Source organism: Desmodus rotundus, chromosome 11, assembly GCF_022682495.2.
Source record: "Desmodus rotundus isolate HL8 chromosome 11, HLdesRot8A.1, whole genome shotgun sequence".
Lineage (NCBI taxonomy): Eukaryota > Metazoa > Chordata > Mammalia > Chiroptera > Phyllostomidae > Desmodus > Desmodus rotundus.
This window is the reverse complement of record NC_071397.1, coordinates 8,469,064-8,475,063: the sequence shown is the minus strand read 5'-3', so window position 1 is coordinate 8,475,063 and position 6,000 is coordinate 8,469,064.

The window sequence follows — 6,000 nt, the reverse complement described above, 5'->3', positions numbered from 1 at the left end:
CCATGTGGCCGCGAGGGCGCGGGACTGGGGAGGGTCAGAATGGGGCCCGAGTCCAGCGCTGGGGGAGGGCAGCTCGGAGAGCCGTGGACGGCGGGCGGGGGTCCTGGCCCCCTGCGGGGCGCCGGGGAAGGCGGGCGCGAGCCGGGCGCGCCGCCGTCGGGGTCAGGGGCGAAGGGGCAGGCGGAGGACAGCTCGCGGGGAGCCGGCGCGGCAGCTCAGGTTACCGCGGCCCGGCCCTCCCACCCGCAGCTCGGGCGCGGAGGCCGGGGCCGACTCGGGCCGTCCCCCGCTGTTTGCATTTCTCTGGCAGCCGGCGGGGCTTGGGTTGAAAGGAATCGCCTCCATTTGGAACGTTGTTTATTTTTCTTAACTAGCCCGCGCCGACAGACGACCCGAGAGCGCGGCGGCCGGACCCGCCGAGCCCTCGCTGGGAAGGGGTCAGGACAGGGGTCGGCCTGCCGAGAGGGGCTCTGCGAGCCCCTCCTCGGGAATGCGCCCAGGTCCCCCTGCGGCCGGATTGGGGGAAGGGTCGCGGTGGGCCAGAAAACGACTTTCTTCCACGTAGAAAAACAGAACTTTCTCCAGGCACGGTTACCTTAGCTTTGACCTTGCAGGAGGCGGGGCGGCGAGATAGTTAAGGTTTCCACTTGGGCGTCCGGCAGCCTTGGATTTCAGTTCCGCTTCCTCCAGGGTTAGCTCTCTGACCTCTGGGCGAGTGGTCTGAGACTCAATTTCCCCCGTCCTCCAATGGGCACCGCGCAGTGCTTAGCCCTTTGAGTTGTTACATGGACTAAACGGGACCATTCACACAGCCCCTTAGCGCAGGGCCTGGAACACGCCGAGGGCCCGGGAGACGTCAGTCCCTCTTGTGGGGGGCTGCGGGGGGGTTGGTGCTGGGGCCACGCGAAGGGTAGTGGGGGGTGGGGACAGCCAGCAAGTGTGCGGCCCACAGGGAAGAGACTGGAGCGAGAAGCCTGCGACTCTTAAGCTCTGGGGAGACGTGCGGGGCTGGGGAGAGTTCTGAGCGTTTTGACATGAAATGAATAAAATGCAAATGATATTCAAAGCAAGATGCTAATGAGGATCTATTCTTTGAGCGTCTACAGCCCTGCCAGTGCCCGGAATAGTGGCGGAGCTGGCGTGAACTCGGGGCCCGGCAGGGTCCAGCGGCCCCCAGCGCGGGGCTGTGTGTGTGGCTGTGAGTGTGTGCGCGTCGGCGCGCGCCTGCTCCGGAATGTGCGGAGCCGGCTTCGGGCGCGCTCGCGCCGTCATGAAAATGAGGTCAGGGAAGGTCGTTCCACTCCGCAGCATAAATCAAGGAGGAAAGGAGAATGGATGTGAGAGACAGTCCCTGGAGACCGCCCCGAGAGAGGCAGAGCGAGGGAAGAGGGAGGGGAAAAGTTCCGCGGAGAACTGGCGAGAAGCAGGGCCGCGCGCTCGCCCTCCCCGCGCTTCCCGCTCCGGCGAGTCCCCAGCCGAGACGCGACGCCCCAGACTCGGGCAAGATCGCGCCCTAAATCCCACCGGCTCCCAGCACCGCCCCCACCCCCATTTAAATGTTCCCCGTGTAAGCTCTCTTCATGTGCACCGTGAAGATCCTTGCACCCGGCCTCTTCAAGAGCCTGTAAGTGCCCACGCGCACATGCTATTTGCACACGTTATTACACACTTGTTACTCGCGTTCACAACAGCGGGGGCTCGCGGCGGAGGCCGCCCCGCCGCGTGCTGGAGCAGGCTGCTCTCAGCTATTCTCCTTTTGCGAGTCTGCTTTCTCCACTCAGTCCTCCTCCCGGGCTCACCAATAACCCACTGCCCCCGTCCTCAGGCCCCTCTAGTCCTTTGCCTTTTGCCCACCGGCAGGGGACTGCAGTGCTCCAGGCCAGACTTTTCCTTCTCTTGTCCTGTGACCCGAGCCGCGAATCTCCCGAAGCTCGGGCCGCCCTGGGTTGGGACTCGGGCACAAGTCCTGGACCACCCGACTCCCAGAGAAACAGGGACCGGTGTGGTGCAGCACAGAATGAGGGATGAAGGAGAGGAGAGGGGCGTCTCTCCTCTTCTCTGCGTTTTGGAGACTCCAGGCTCAGAGTGTAGGAAACTGTGCCGAGAGACCGCCAACCCCTGGAAGCCCCTCAGGCGCCCCTGGCGCTTTGCTCGCCTGTGCACGTTGGTTACCTGCCGCTCCAAGAATGTGAAGAGATCAGGGGAGAAAATGGACAGCGCCTGCGGCCTGCACTTTGCGCCCAAATCAAATGTATTTCCCACTGCCTTTTGATGACAATGAGTAACAACGATGATGATGCCCAAAGCCTGCATCGCAAGCACAAAAAAGGCGCACCGTAATATGTTGAATTAAATGTACAAAGCTGTCAACGCCATCATCCTTCCTGAACGTCTGCATTTGGTAGATTAAGTCATGTATTCATTCAACAAGTACTTGGTGAGCCCCTACTAAGTGACAGACAAACAGGACACCAAGAGCCTGGCCCTCAGGGCACTTACATTCCGCTGGGCCAGAGAGGCAGTAAACAGAAAAACTCAGACACATCATATGATGCAGGGGAGGGTGGCCCTAGGGCTGTGAGAGTAAGATTAAGCTGGGTTAGCGAGGCCCTCTCCCGGGAGGAGGCAGAACCCTGAATGAAGTCAGGGAAGGAGCCGTGCAGAATTCTGGAGGGACAGGGTCCCTGGCAGAGGGAACTGCCAGTGAAGCCTCGAAGTGAGAAGGGCCTGGGGAGCAGCCTCACAGGGAGGGGAGAGGAAGGGGCGGAAAGGAAAGTCAGGCAGGGTGGTGGGAAGTTTTGGATGATGTACTTAGGTGGGATTGGGGAGCGGTTACACTTTAAGAAGGAACTAACACAACTTCATCTGTTTTTAAAAATGATGGACCCACTTTTGTTAAATTCTCTGTCTTCCCGAGCGAAGACAGAGAACTTAACACATTTGTCGTGGTTTCCAGGTTGTTGAGTCTCTTAACCCCGATCTCCAAATGTGTCCCAGTCCACGGGGTCACATACGCATGTTCAGGCAAGACTGCCCCAGGAGGGGCTAAGAAGATGTCCTGAGCAGTATTGTCCCTCCCACCCATATTTTCAGGCATGTCTCCAGAATAGGACAGTGGGTAGGATCCCTAAACTTGCCAGCTCAGGAATCTGTGCTGGGGGTGGGGGGGACTCCTTGGCCCCCAGCCTGAGGATCTCTGGCTGTTCCGCTTCCTGACTCCTCACCCCACCTACTGTCTTTGCCTTGCCTATCCTGGGCCTTTTCCAGGCCTTGGGACAGAGAGGAAGGGCAACTAGGCTTAAGAAGCTCAGATCTGGTCTCTCTCCGAGGCTCCAAATCAGCTACTCAGGCTTCGAATTCTTTTCCCCACACGAAATATGGTAGCGCGCACAACCGGCTTCATGGGTCCGCACCGCCCCCTGGTGGCCAAAGAAGATACTGCAGCCAAGTCGGTATAAGATGCAGGACTGAACCAAGGAACGCAGGGGCGCAGGAACAGGCTTGCTGATGGCTTGCCAGGTGCCAGGTGCCGAGCAAGGTACTTCACTTACTTTAATCATTAGAGGAACTCCGGGAGAGAACGATCAGTTCACTCACTATACAGACAAGGAAATGGGGGCCAAGAGAGGCAATGTGTTTTGTCTTAAGCATATATAGCTAGTTAGAGGCAGAGTGATGTACTCACGTTCACACTATCTTTTGAAGAGGGAAATATTGGCTTCCATTGTAGAAAGCCCCCTCTCCCTTTAGCCCTAAAGAATCATCTAGAAAATGTCTTGAGCGCTACGCTTCCAAATTTGTCTCTGGGAATGTTTCACGGTCATTTCTCCTACTCCCTTTAAAGCCCATTTCAGATGGGGCCATATTCTGCAGGTTGAAATCAGTTCAAGAACAGCTGATCTGTCCCGCATACTTGCGGGGCTTGGGTGGTGCGTAGGGGTGGTGATGGTGGTTTGTCGGAGGTCTCTGTCTCCTCTCCGAGGTTCAGGCTGGTCGAACCACCTCGTTCCTGACCTTGAAGTGCTTTGACTGGGGAGCTCCTGCAACCTCAGATTGCACCAAAGAGGGACGTCAAGGAATGACTACACAGCCCACCTCAAGGCTTCTTCCCCTTCTTTACTCTCTGCCGGGTGGGGGGGGGGCGCAGGGGGAAGGAGGAGGAGGTCTCCCTCTTCACCGAAGTCTGCGACTGTTCAAACTGGTTTTGCACTTGCAGCCGTCCGAGTGGGCAGAGGACTGTTAGTTGCAGCCCCTCCCCTTAGTCCACCAGCACGAAGTTGGGAATTGTTCTCCATCCTCTGCTGCCCCCTAGTGGGCTAGGATATGGCTGCCACCGCCAGCCTCCTTAGCCCGAGCGGCGCCTTCTAGTCTTTTCACCTCTTCCCTGGACAAAGGCTCCTTCCCAGAGGTCATACAGGTTTCCTGGGAAAGAGATGTGAAATTTTTGGAAAGGTTTGGCTGCAGAACATCCCACAGCTGTGTCCACATAACAGCAGGATCATTATTCTTAACAAACATTTAATAAGAGCCCACGATGAACAAGGCCTTGGGAGGAGTCGAAGAACCCTCCCCTTGACCCCCCTCCCACTTCAGGCTTGGGCATGAAGAGCTCACAGTTTATTTGAGAAGACACAAAATGACTCTACAGTCTTTTAAACTTTTAAATAATTATAGGTTCATAGGAAGTTCAAAGGTAGCACAGAGAAGTCCGGGTACCCTTGGCCGGCATGTAAACGCCAGTCAGGAGACAGAGCTGGTATTCCGTCCCCGCCAACGCCCCCTGGTGCGTCCCCTGTGTAGACTCGCTCACACCTGCCTTCCCCAAATTCTTAATCACTGACAGTCCTTCCTGCGCTTTCAGTTTTCATAGTTTTGTCATTTTGAGAATGTTGTGAATTATACAGTATGTGATTAAAAATTTTTTAAGTTTATATTTCTTTTCTAAAAGATTTTATTTATTTACTTTTGAGGGGAAGGGAAGAAGAAAGATAGGGAGAGAAACATCAGTGTGTGGTTGCCTCTCACATGCCCCCTGCTGGGGACCTGGCCTGCAACCCAGGTATGTGCCCTGACTGGGAATTGAACAGGTGACCCGAACTTCGGTTCACAGGCCTGCACTCAGTCCACTGAGCCACAACAGCCAGGGACTTTCTTCAAATTTTCACAAGCTGTTTTCCAGAGTGGTTTAGCATTTATATTCCCACCAGCAATATCTGAGGAATCCAGTTTCTCTGCATCCTCATCAGCATTTGGTTTTGTCACGGTTTTTAATGTTAGCTATTTTACTAGGTGGGTAGTAATATCTCATCGTGCTCATAATTTACGTTTCTCTAATGGCTCGTGATGTTGAACATCTTTTCATGTGTTTCTTTGCCATGGATGAAATGTCATGCCCACTTTTAAATTGAATTATTATTTTTTCCCCACTATTGAGTTTTGAGAGTTTCTTTATATATTGGAGATACGAGTCCTTTGTCAGATATGCAGTTTGCAAATATTTTCTACCAGTCTGTAGCTTGTCTTACAACCTCTTAAAGGGTCTTTCACAGACCAAAAGTTTCAAATTTTGATGAAGTCCATCTACTGATTTTTAAAAATGGATTGGATCACGCTTTTGGTATCATGAGTCTTAAGAACTCTACACCAAACCCTAGGTCCCAAAGACTTTCTCCTATGTTATCCTCTAAACTTTTACAGTTGTGTGTCTTACATGTAAACTTGTGCTTCATTTCGAGTTAATTTTTCTATAAGGTCCTCATTTTTTTGCTTATGGATATCCATCTGCTTCAGCATCATTTGTTGAAAAGACTGTACTTCCTCCAATGAATTGCTTTTTGCATGTTAGTCAAAAAACAGTTGGCCATACCCGTGTGAGTTTATTTCTGGGCTCTCTGTTCCCTTCAGTTGATCCCTCCACCAATATCCCAGAGCTTTGATTCCTGTAGCTGTATAAGTCTTGAAACTGGGTAAAATGATTCCTCCCACTCTTTTTTTTTTTTT